General features: G+C 43.9%; 1 pseudogene; it reads right to left on the bottom strand.

The window, feature by feature from the left end:
- Positions 1-10,068: 10,068 nt before the first annotated feature.
- LOC139567519 (WD repeat-containing protein 70-like) overlaps positions 10,069-13,629 on the bottom strand; it is a 60,647-nt pseudogene continuing 57,086 nt past the window's right edge.

Here is a 13,629-nt window from a genome sequence, read left to right as displayed (position 1 = left end):
TCACCCAACTTATTGTGGGAAGCTTGTGGAATGCTACCCGAAACATTTGACCCAAGTGAAACAATTTAAAGGCAGTGCTACCAAATACTAATTAACACCAGATTGACTAATTGAAGGAAATAAAAGCTGGAAAAAATCAACCTCTCTGCTTTTATTCTGACATTTCACATTCTTAAAATAAAGTGGTGATCCTAACTGACCTAAAACAGGGAATTTTTACTAGGATTAAATGTCAGGAATTGTGAAAAACTGAGTTTAAATGTATTTGGCTAAGGTGTATGTAAACTTCCGACTTCAACTGAATATCTCACTGGTCATCTCCAAAGCCAACACCTCCTTTGGCCGCCTTTCCTTCCAGTTCTCTGCTGCCAATGACTGGAACGAATTGCAAAAATCGCTGAAGTTGTAGACTTATATCTCCCTCACTAACTTTAAGCATCTGCTATCTGAGCAGCTTACCAATCGCTGCAGCTGTACACAGCCCATCTGTAAATAGCCCATCCAACTATCTACCTCATTCCCATATTGTTTTTATTTACTTTTTTTGCTCTTTTGCACACCAGTATTTCTACTTGCACAGTGTTAATTTTCTAAATTGTAATTACTTCGCTACTATGGCCTATTTATTGCCTTACCTCCTTACTCCATTTGTATATAGATTTTTCTATTGTGTTATTGACTGTACTTTTGTTTATCCCACATGTAACTTTTTTGTCGCACTGCTTTGCTTTATCTTGGCATGGTCGCAGTTGTGAATGAGAACTTGTTCTCAACTGGCCTACCTGGTTAAATAAAGGTGAAATATATATATTTTTTTAATGTGGGGAGTATTACAAGCTGTGTGCAGTATTACAAGCTGTAGGGAGCATTCCAAGAAGTGGGCAGTATTACAAGCTGTGTGCAGTATTACAAGAAGTGGGCAGTATTACAAGCTGTGGGCAGTATTACAAGAAGTGGGCAGTATTACAAGCTGTGGGCAGTTACAAGCAGTTGTCACGACTGCCGCCGAAGTCGGGTACTCTCCTTGTTCGGGCGGCGCTCGACGGTCGGCGTCGCCAGTCTTCTAGCCATCGTCGATCCACTTTTAATTTTCCATTTGTTTTGTCTTGTTTTTCCACACACCTGGTTTCAATTCCCTCATTTACGTGTTGTGTATTTAACCCTCTGGTCCCCCCATGTCTTTGTGTGGGATTGTTTATTGTAGTGCTTGTGCACGTTCCCTGTGAGCACACAACGGGTTATTTTTGTGCCCATTTATCTTGTTGTTCTGGATGCCGTGGGTTTTGATTAATAAATCTCTGGTTATTACCCAGTTCTGCTCTCCTGCGCCTGACTTCTCTGCCGCCAATTACGCACCCCGCTACAGCAGTGGGCAGTATTACAAGCTGTAGGGAGCATTACAAGCAGTGGGCAGTATTACAAGCAGTGGGCAGTATTACAAGCTGTGGGCAGTATTACAAGCTGTGGGCAGTATTACAAGCAGTGGGCATGGATGGAGTATTAGTGTGGATTGGAAGACCCTAGTTAACCCCAGTTTGACAAAGTGAGCGTGTGGGTGGAGGGAGGGATTGTATGTACATGTGTAGCAGTGTGGTGTTTTTTGTGTGAGGTGTGTTTGCCAGAGAGAGAGTGGTGTAGCTGTGGCATGGCGTGCCCTGGCCCTGCGGGTGGATCAGGGTAGCCCTGTGGAGGGTGGGACAGGATGAGGAAGGGCAGGACTAAGGGTGCTGTGCTGTGGGGAGGGTTTGTGACAGCGTCAAAGCTGCTTAACGCACAGCTGTTCAGCCTCCCACCAGGCTCCCAGTGGTAAGGGGGAACCCCACACACACAGCAACACAAAACACCCTTATAAATGCACATACTTACACAATGCATAGGCATTACACATCATGCACTTACGTAAACAGTCAGCCAAACACCTCCACCCCCAGACCCCGCAGGCACCACCAGCAGCTGTGTGTGTGCCGAGTGAGTAAGTGTACTGGACATATAGGGGTTAATCTGCCCCACTGACCATGTGGTGGAGTAATTGATGATTTAGAAAGATCAAGAAAACGCTCCCAAACAGGACTTTAGGTAATCTATCCTATCAGCTTGAAGATTATAGATCATTTCATTTACATCACATGAGGATTTCCATTACACTCCAGTTGAGCTCAGAGACTTGACCCAGTAGCCTAACACAGGCAATAACCAAGTAGAACAACAGTCCAGTCCGATCCAACCCAACTGACTTAGCCCAGTCAAGTATAGCCCAGGCCAGCAGAGCTATGCAGTAGCCTCACCCAGGCGACCCAGCAGTAGGGTTCCAATGTGGATATTCAGAGCCATGTGTTTATAGTGTGTTTATAGTGTGGGGAATACACTGTTTACACTCCTACTCCACTACATCACACCATGAAGGAGATGAGAGAGGCTCTTTAATCAGCTATTCAATAGCATTCTTTCTCTGCCTCCTGTCTGAAAAGAGAACATGTAGTGGATAGTATCTATCAATGTGTGGCTGATGAAGAGAAACAAATTGGTTAGATTTTGGTTAGTCAAACTGAGCATGTTTTTGATCTTCAGAAAGAACTTCCTGGCCCTTGGTTAGCTGCCAGTGTGTTCATTTTAACAGGGGTATTGCTGTTGACAGAGAGAGATAAATGGTGGCCCGGCAGAAACAGAAGGGAGAAAGGACCACAGCTGACTATTTACCCACAGCAGCCAAACATCTAGCTTTGGTATAAGTAAAGGGGGAAATCTCAATTAAAGTGTGAGTTTGCCTTAGCACCCCATAACCGACATCAGAATGAACTCCAAATAGGCCATTGTGGAGGAGCAGTGTACTGACCCACAAAGAGGAGAACCATAGCCCATTTTCCCCTGTCCCACCTTTCACCCTCCTCCTCCCTCTAAAGATGAAAGCCTAAACCTCTCCATCAAAGAAAGAAGGAGAGGGAGAGGCAGGCTTCTGTTTGAGAGCCACCACGCGTGAGAAGTGAAGTGTAGAGTACAAACATCAACACACAGACACGCTATGGGAATGTGAGGCAAGGACAACACAACTAAACACAACTTATCTAGGTCTTCCCCATTTCTTCCCAGGGCAATCTACTGTAGGATTTCCAGGACTGCTACATCCACTAGTACTCTCACTGAGAGGTATTTCTCTGAGATATTTCCCACTGTACCTCAGTGGGAGTGAGTCTGTGAGTTGTCAACAGGCTCATGGCCTCCTGTGATAGACAGAGATAAGTTAAGAGTGGATGGAGTATTTACCTTATCCAGGATTAAAAAAAATCTTCCGTTCCTTAGCACAGCCTATGGCCCAGGTCTGGGTTTATGCAGACTGTTTAGTTACCTTGCCTTTCACTCGACTGTATGGTACACCACTTCATAAAGACAGCACTTAAATTCTTAACCCATCTCAGAGCAGGACGGGCTAGTGTAAACACAGTAAATTGCTCATTCGTCAGGTCCCGAGTGCACCCCCCACCCCCCCCAAAATTAACTTTACTACCTAGCTCTGCTTATCTGGTTTGGGATGGGGAAGGTACTAAATATACATGGGTACAGGCACTTAGAGGTGTGTCTCTCTCTCTGTAGGCTGTACCAGGCCTGCTGTCAGACAGGAGAGGGAGAGGTGATGGCAGCCGGCTGGAAGAGGAGAGAGGCAGGGCGCAACATGGCCGCTGTAACCCCAAGGAGAGGATAGCCGAACCTGGCTGTCAGGCCTGGACCAGAGGGATACTGAGTTAGAAGCTATTAGCCTCCATCAGACCTCACTGTTATGACTACAAATACACTCTGCTAAATCCCCTGGCCGACAGAGACAGTAGAGTTGGAGATAGAGAGAGGGAGGGAGACAAATCAAATCAAATTGTATTTGCCACATGCGTCGAATACAACAGGTGTAGATCTTACTGTGAAGCACTTACTTACAAGCTTCTCTAGGGTAGGGGGCACTATTTTCACCTCCGGATGAAAAGCATGCCCAAAGTAAACTGCCTGCTACTCAGGCCCAGAAGCTAGGATATGCATATAGTTGGTAGATTTGGATAGAAAACACTCTAAAGTTTCCAAAACTGTTAAAATAATGGCTGTGAGTATAACAGAACTGATTTGGCAGGTGAAAACCTGAGAAAACTCCATCCAGGAAGTAGGATTTTTTGTTTGTTTGTAGTTTTCTATTCAATGCCATTACAGTATCCATTGACTTAGGACTCAAATTGCAGTTCCTATACCTTCCACTAGATGTCAACAGTCTTTAGAAATTGATTCAGGCTTGTATTCTGAAAAATGAGGGAGTAAGACCAGTCTGAATGACTGGACCCTAAAGTGTCACAGAGCTTTTTCATGCGCAATCCCGAGAGCACGCCTTTCTTGTTTACCTTTTATATTGACAACGTTATTGTCCGGTTGAATTATTATCAATTATTTAGGCTAAAAACAACCTGAGGGTTGAATATAAACATCGTTTGACATGTTTCTATTAACTTTATGGATACAATTTGGATTTTTGTCTGCCTGTTGTGACTGCGTTTGAGCCTGTGGATTACTGAAGAAAACGCGCAAAAAGAGAGACTTTATCGAACAAAACAAACATTTATTGAGAAAATGAATGTCTTCTGAGTGCAACCATATGAAGATCATCAAAGGTAAGTGATACATTTTATCTCTATTTCTGACTTGTGTAACTCTTCTACTTGGCTGGTTACTGTTTGTAATGATTTGTCTGCTGGGCGATGTTCTCAAATAATCGTATGGTATGCTTTCGCCGTAAAGCCTTTTTGAAATCTGACACCGTGGTTGGATTCACAAGAAGTTGATCTTTAAACCTATGTATAACACTTGTATGTTTTCAGAATTTTTATAATCAGTATTTCTGTTTTTGAATTTGGCGCTCTGCAATTTCACTGGATGTTGGTCAGGTGGGACGCTACCGTCCCATGTACCCTAGAGAGGTTTTAACCAACAATACAGATCAAAAAAAGATTTACTAAATAAACTAAAGTTTTTAAAAAATCAAATCAATCAAAAAGTAACACAAGAAATGCACATTACAATAACGAGGCTATATACAGGGGGTACCGGTACCGAGTCAATGTGCGGGGGTACAAGTTAGTCTCTGTATTCAGATAGCCAAAAGGAGCGATGGAAAGGGATCGAGGTGGAAGAGGGGAGGGAGAAAAAGAGCTGCACTGTGCATACTGTAATGTATGACATCACAGACAACAGAGAGAACATACTCCCAACAATGAGCTGTGCATACTGTACTGTATGACATCACAGACAACAGAGAGAACATACTCCCAACAATGAGCTGTGCATACTGTACTGTATGACATCACAGACAACAGAGAGAACATACTCCCAACAATGAGCTGTGCATACTGTACTGTATGACATCACAGACAACAGAGAGAACATACTCCCAACGATGAGCTGTGCATACTGTACTGTATGACATCACAGACAACAGAGAGAACATACTCCCAACGATGAGCTGTGCATACTGTACTGTATGACATCACAGACAACAGAGAGAACATTTCCAACGATGGGCTGTGCATACTGTACTGTATGACATCACAGACAACAGAGAGAACATACTCCCAACGATGAGCTGTGCATACTGTACTGTATGACATCACAGAAAACAGAGAGAACATACTCCCAACGATGAGCTGTGCATACTGTACTGTATGACATCACAGACAACAGAGAGAACATACTCCCAACGATGAGCTGTGCATACTGTACTGTATGACATCACAGACAACAGAGAGAACATACTCCCAACGATGGGCTGTGCATACTGTACTGTATGACATCACAGACAACAGAGAGAACATTTCCAATGATGGGCTGGTGGTGTGGTTTCAATTATCGACAGATCTCTCTCTCTGATCTGAACCTCTATTTAGCCAGGTGAAGAGAGCTATTTTGATTGGCTAATGCAAGACAGTCACTGCAGTGGAGTGTTGGTGAGGAGAACACCTGCAGCTGATGTATCTCTAGAAGCATTATAGAGGTGTAAATAACTGCTACTCCATTTTATGTTATGGATCCATGCACTTTGCCTTGGCAACACATAGCATGTAGGTTCTCTACATGCAGATAGATTGTGTAGAACATTACTTCACATGCACATTAATATGTGTGTGAATGGACTATAATAATTTTGCTAGTTATACTATTTCATTCTCTATCTAATGTTTACTGAAGCAATTGGAAAAGCATCTACTGTGCCTCTCCTGCCAACACTGGATGGAGATGACAGGCAGAGAATAGGGGTACATTTCTACCCTCTTTTCTGGCTTGGCTGGGCCTTCAAATCGTGTTCCTGACTCTTTTCTCCTCTCTTCTCTTTCTTCTAGATGGGCTTGGCAGGGTTGAGCTGGGTTTTCCAGTTCTCCCTGCACTGAAAGACGATCGTGCTACTGGCAAACCATAGTGTTGGGGGAACATCACCATTCTGGTCTCATCCACATGTAGCACAGTTGGTCACATAACTCAAGTCAGATGTTTTAATGAAAGGCTTTCTGTTGAAATGTAACAATGATACATGTAGGCTAATTGTGATGTTCAGAAACAAATGCATGGCTTGAATTACATCATGTAATACAAAGCCTTAGTCAATTGTTCCATAATTAACAACCCAGAACTTCCGACTTCCTGACGGTCTGCCCCCAGGTGGTAAGGGTAGGCAACAACACATCTGCCACGCTGATCCTCAACACAGGGGCCCCTCAGCGGTGCGTGCTTAGTCCACTCCTGTACTCCCTGTTCACCCACGACTCCATGGCCAATCACGACTCCAACACCATCATTAAGTTTGCTGACGACACAACTGTGGTAGGCCTGATCACCGACAACGATGAGACCGCCTATAGGAAGGAGGTCAGAGACCTGGCAATGTGGAGCCAGGACAACAACCTCTCCCTCAACGTGAGCAACACAAAGGAGATGATTGTGGACTACAGGAAACAGCGGGCCGAACAGGCCCCCATTAACATCGATGGGCTGTGGTGGAGCGGGTCGAGAACTTCAAGTTCCTTGGTTTCCATATCACCAACAAACTATCATGGTCCAAACACACCAAGACAGTCGTGAAGATGGCACGACAAAACCTTTTCCCCCTCAGGAGACTGAAAAGATTTGGCATGGGTCCCCAGATCCTCAAAAAGTTCTACAGCTGCACCATCGAGAGCATCCTGACCGGTTGCATCATCGTCTGGTATGGCAACTGCTCGGCATCCGACCACAAAGCGCTACAGAAGGTAGTGCGTACGGACCTATACATCACTGGGGCCAAGCTTCCTGCTATCCAGGACCTCTATACTAGGCAGTGTCAGAGGAAGGCCCAAAAAACTGTCAAAGTCTCCAGTCACCCAAGTCATAGACTGTTCTCTCTGCTACCGCACGGCAATCGGTACTGGAGCGCCAAGTCTAGGTCCAAAAGGATCCTTAACAGCTTCTACCCACAAGCCATAAGACTGCTGAACGATTAATCAAATGGCCACCCGGACTATTTACATTGATCCCCCTCTTCCCTTTGTTTTTACACTGCTGCTACTCGCTGTTTATTATCTATGCATAGTCACTTTACCCCTACCTACATGTACAAATTACATTGAATAACCTGTACCCTCGCACATTGATTCAGTGCCAGTACCCCCTGTATATAGCCACATTATTGTTACGTAATCCTATTGTGTTATTTTTTTATTTAATTTTTTACTTTAGTTTATCTAGCAAATATTTTCTTAACTCTATTTCTTGAAGTGCAAGGATGCTTAGCTAACATTCACCTAGTAAGCATTTCACGGTAAGGTCTACATCTGTTGTATTCGGCGCAAGTGACAAATAACATTTGATTTGAAATAACTATTGATTTTCTGCATCATTTAAAAACGCTAAACTTAGATGTGTTTTGGTTGTTGAGTCAATTAGAGCATGCCCATTTCAAGCTCATCTTTCCAAAAAATAATGTTATTTCAGAATATTTAGGCAAGTTAGCTGGCTAACTCATTGATCCTACTTTGTAGAATGGCCCTCTGGTGGCTACTGGTTCTGTTGCATTGTGTGTACTGGTCTGTGTAATATACCCCTCTGGCCTAAGTAATTATGTTTAGTGTTTAGCAGTATCAGACCTTACTAATTGAGTACAGCAGTATCTACAGTATCAGACCTTATTAATTGAGTACAGCAGTATCTACAGTATCCGACCTTATTAATTGAGTACAGCAGTATCTACAGTATCAGACCTTATTAATTGAGTACAGCAGTATCTACTGTATCAGACCTTACTAATTGAGTACAGCAGTATCTACTGTATCAGACCTTATTAATTGAGTACAGCAGTATCTACTGTATCAAACCTTATTAATTGAGTACAGCAGTATCTACAGTACCGGCCCTACTTAATTGAGTACAGCAGTATCTACTGTATCAGACCTTACTAATTGAGTGCAGCAGTATCTACAGTATCAGACCTTATTGAGTACAGCAGTATCTACTGTATCAGACCTTATTAATTGAGTACAGCAGTATCTACTGTATCAGACCTTACTAATTGAGTACAGCAGTATCTACTGTATCAGACCTTATTAATTGAGTACAGCAGTATCTACTGTATCAGACCTTATTAATTGAGTACAGCAGTATCTACTGTATCAGACCTTATTAATTGAGTACAGCAGTATCTACTGTATCAGACCGTATTAATTGAGTACAGCAGTATCTACAGTATCAGACCTTATTAATTGAGTACAGCAGTATCTACTGTATCAGACATTATTAATTGAGTACAGCAGTATCTACAGTATCAGACCTTATTAATTGAGTACAGCAGTATCTACTGTATCAGACCTTACTAATTGAGTACAGCAGTATCTACTGTATCAGACCTTACTAATTGAGTACAGCAGTATCTACTGTATCAGACCTTATTAATTGAGTACAGCAGTATCTACTGTATCAGACCTTATTAATTGAGTACAGCAGTATCTACTGTATCAGACCTTATTAATTGAGTACAGCAGTATCTACAGTATCAGACCTTATTGAGTACAGCAGTATCTACTGTATCAGACCTTATTAATTGAGTACAGCAGTATCTACTGTATCAGACCTTATTAATTGAGTACAGCAGTATCTACTGTATCAGACCTTATGAATTGAGTACAGCAGTATCTACTGTGTCAGACCTTATTAATTGAGTACAGCAGTATCTACAGTATCAGACCTTATTGAGTACAGCAGTATCTACTGTATCAGACCTTACTAATTGAGTACAGCAGTATCTACTGTATCAGACCTTACTAATTGAGTACAGCAGTATCTACAGTATCAGACCTTATTGAGTACAGCAGTATCTACTGTATCAGACCTTACTAATTGAGTACAGCAGTATCTACTGTATCAGACCTTACTAATTGAGTACAGCAGTATCTACAGTATCAGACCTTATTGAGTACAGCAGTATCTACAGTATCAGACCTTATTAATTGAGTACAGCAGTATCTACTGTATCAGACCTTACTAATTGAGTACAGCAGTATCTACAGTATCAGACCTTATTAATTGAGTACAGCAGTATCTACTGTATCAGACCTTACTAATTGAGTTTAGCAGCATCCAGTATTCCCCAGGCCAACTCTCCTCTCCTGCCTGTATAGTCACAGTACTGTCTGTACTGTAGCTCTAATCCCTGCTGGGGATAATTCAGCTCTGGTTAAATGGGAGATTAAAGAAACTACCGTAAACCTCTTAATCTAAACAGACAAGACTTCTTTCCTGCCCAAATGAGAGCTTAGACTGATGTAGGAGAGTTTTAGGATGGAACACAAGGACAAACCACAAATCCTGAGAGGAAATTCAATTCTAGGATCTTTCTAGGTAAATCCTCAACACTGCATCTGTTGCAATGTACACAAATTAATGTTGTCCCTTCAACCAAATAATGTTGGATTATCTATGTCCATGGTTGTTTATGGTTGTGAACCAATACATTTAAATGAAACTTTAGGATATGATGTAGCCATTCTGGTCAGTTATTATTAGTGTTGCTTGCAGTCAGAGTTAAAGGATGTTACTCACCACGTTGGTGACATCTATCTCATACACCTTCTGGAAAGAGGCTCTGTCGAAGAACACCAGCTTCCTATTGCCCTCGTCCTTTTTCACCGACGTCCCCGTCACCAGCAGCTTGTCATCAGGGCTGAAAGAACAGTCTGTCCTGTGGGGGGGCATCACACAGTCACACACCACAGTTCAGCCAGCTAATACTTGACAAGCACGTTTGTACAAAACTTAATGTCATACAGTTGTCTTCAGTAACTGTACCCTGCACATGTAGGTAGTGTGCCAACCAGTTACGTTGAAGTAATCACAAGAAATCCCATAAAGGGTGTTAAAATCACCAGTGATTAATGTCAAGGGAATAATGACAGTAGTACTCACATGGGGAAGAAGGTGGAAAGCCCTGTAGCCACATTCAAAATCAAAATCAAATTTTATTTGTCACATACACATGGTTAGCAGATGTTAATGGGAGTGTAGCGAAATGCTTGTGCTTCTAGTTCTGACCATGCAGTAATATCTAACAAGTAATCTAACCTAACAATTTCACAACAACTACCTAATACACACAAGTGTAAAGGAATGAATAAGAATATGTACATAAAAATATATGAATGAGCGATGGCCGAACGGCAAAGGCAAGATGCAGTAGATGGTATAGAGTACAGTATATACATATGAGATGAGTAATGTAGGGTATGTAAACATTATATAAAGTGGCATTGTTTAAAGTGGCTAGTGATATATTTATTACATAAATGTTTCATTATTAAAGTGGCTAGAGATGAGTCAGTATGTTGGCAGCAGCCACTCAATGTTAGTGATGGCTGTTTAACAGTCTGATGGCCTTGAGATAGAAGCTGTTTTTCAGTCTCTCGGTCCCCGCTTTGATGCACCTGTACTGACCTCGCCTTCTGGATGATTGCGGGATGAACAGGCAGTGGCTCGGGTGGTTGTTGTCCTTGATGATCTTTTTGGCCTTCCTGTGACATCGGGTGGTGTAGGTTTCCTGGAGGGCAGGTAGTTTGCCCTCGGTGATGCGTTGTGCCTACCTCACTACCCTCTGGAGAGCCTTACGGTTATGGGCGGAGCAGTTGCCGTACCAGGCGGTGATGCAGCCCGACAGGATGCTCTCGATTGTGCATCTGTAAAAGTTTGTGTTTTTGGTGACAAGCCAAATTTCTTCAGCCTCCTGAGGTTGAAGAGGCACTGCTGCGCCTTCTTCACCATGCTGTCTGTGTGGGTGTACCATTTCAGTTTGTCCGTGATGTGTACGCCGAGGAACTTAAAACTGTACACCTTCTCCACTACTATCCCGTCGATGTGGATAGGGGGCTTCTCCCTCTGATGTTTCCTGAAGTCCACGATCATCTCCTTTGTTTTGTTGACATTGAGTGTGAGGTTATTTTCCTGACACCACACTCCGAGGGCCCTCACCTCCTCCCTGTAGGCCGTCTTGTCGTTGTTGGTAATCAAGCCTACCACTGTAGTGTCGTCTGCAGGCGTGCATGGCCACGCAGTCGTGGGTAAACAGGGAGTACAGGAGAGGGCTGAGAACGCACCCTTGTGGGGCCCCAGTGTTGAGCATCAGCGGGGTGGAGATGTTGTTACCTACCCTCACCACCTGGGCGCGGCCCGTCAGGACGTCCAGGACCGAGTTGCACAGGGCGGGGTCGAGACCCAGGGTCTCGAGCTTAATGACGAGTTTGGAGGGTACTATGGTGTTAAATGCTGAGCTGTAGTCGATGAACACCATTCTTACATAGGTATTCCTCTTGTCCAGATATGTTAGGACAGTGTGCAGTGTGATTGCGATTGCGTCGTCTGTGGACCTATTAGGGCGGTAAGCAAATTGGAATGGGTCTAGGGTGTCAGGTAGGGTGGAGGTGATATGGTCCTTGACTAGTCTCTCAAAGCACTTCATGATGACGGAAGTGAGTGCTACGGGGTGCTTTCTTGGGAACAGGAACAATGGTGGTCCTCTTGAAGCATGTGGGGACAGCAGACTGGGATAAGGATTGATTGAATATGTCCATAAACACACCAGCCAGCTGGTCTGCGCATGCTCTGAGGACACGGCTGGGGATGCCATCTGGGCCGGCAGCCTTGCGAGGGTTAACACGTTTAAATGTTTTACTCACGTTGGCTGCAGTGAAGGAGAGCCCACAGGTTTTGGTAGCGGGCCGTGTCAGTGGCACTGTGTTGTCCTCAAAGCGAGCAAAGAAGTTGTTTAGTTTGTCTGGGAGCAAGACATTGTGGTCCGCGACTGGGCTGGTTTTCCTTTGTAGTCCGTGATTGACTGTAGACCCTGCCACATACCTCTTATGTCTGAGCCGTTGAATTGCGACTCTACTTTGTCTCTATACTGACGCTTAGCTTGTTTGATTGTCTTGCGGAGGGAATAGCTACACTGTTTGTATTCGGTCATGTTTCCGGTCACCTTGCCCTGATTAAAAGCAGTGGTTCGCGCTTTCAGTTTTGCGCGAATGCTGACATCAATCTACGGTTTCTGGTTGGGAAATGTTTTAATAGACGCTGTGGGTACAACATCACCGATGCACTTGCTACTAAACTCGCTCACCGAATCAGCGTATTCATCAATGTTATTGTCCGACGCTATGCAGAACATATCCCAGTTCACGTGATCGAAGCAATCTTGAAGCGTGGAATCCAACTGTTCGTACCAGCGTTGAACAGACCTGAACACGGGCGCTTCCTGTTTTAGTTTCTGTCTGTATGCTGGGAGCAACAAAATGGAGTCGTGGTCAGATTTTCCAAAAAGAAGGGCAGGTTTTGCCAGCCCGGGTCGCGCATTCGATATGCTGATAAAATTTAGGGAGCCTTGTTTTCAGATTAGCCTTGTTAAAATCCCCAGCTACAATAAATGCAGCCTCAGGATATGTGGTTTCCAGTTTACATAGAGTCAAATGTAGTTATTTCAGGGCCGTCGAGGTGTCTGCTTAGGGGGGATATACACGACTGTCATTATGATCGAGGAGAATTCTCTTGGTAGATAATGTGGTCGGCATTTTCTTGTAAGGAATTCTAGGTCAGGTAAACAAAAGGACTTGAGTTCCTGTATGTTGTTATGATCACACCACGTCTCTTTAATCATAAGGCATACACCCCGCCCTTCTTCTTACCAGAGAGATGTTTGTTTCTGTCTGCGCGATGCGTGAAGAAGCCGGGTGGCTGTACCGACTCTGATGACGTATCCCGAGTGAGCCATGTTTCCGTGAAACAAAGAACGTTACAATCTCTGATGTCCCTCTGGAAGGCAACCCTTGCTCGGATTTCGTCTACCTTGTTGTCAAGAGACTGGACATTGGCAAGTAGTATACTCGGGAGCGGTGCGCGATGTGCCCATCTTCGGAGCCTGACCAGAAGACCACTCCGTCTGCCCCTTTTGCGGCGCTGTTGTTTTGGGTCGCCGGCTGGGATCCGATCCATTGTCCTGGGTGGTGGACCAAACAGAGGATCCGCTTTGGGAAAGTCGTATTCCTGGTCGTAATGTTGGTGAGTTGACATTGTTCTTATTTCCAATAGTTCCTCCCGACTGTA

The sequence above is a fragment of the Salvelinus alpinus genome, chromosome 1 (genome assembly GCF_045679555.1).
Source record: "Salvelinus alpinus chromosome 1, SLU_Salpinus.1, whole genome shotgun sequence".
In the NCBI taxonomy this organism is placed as follows: Eukaryota; Metazoa; Chordata; class Actinopteri; order Salmoniformes; family Salmonidae; genus Salvelinus; species Salvelinus alpinus.
This window is presented reverse-complemented; position numbering and strand designations above follow the sequence as displayed.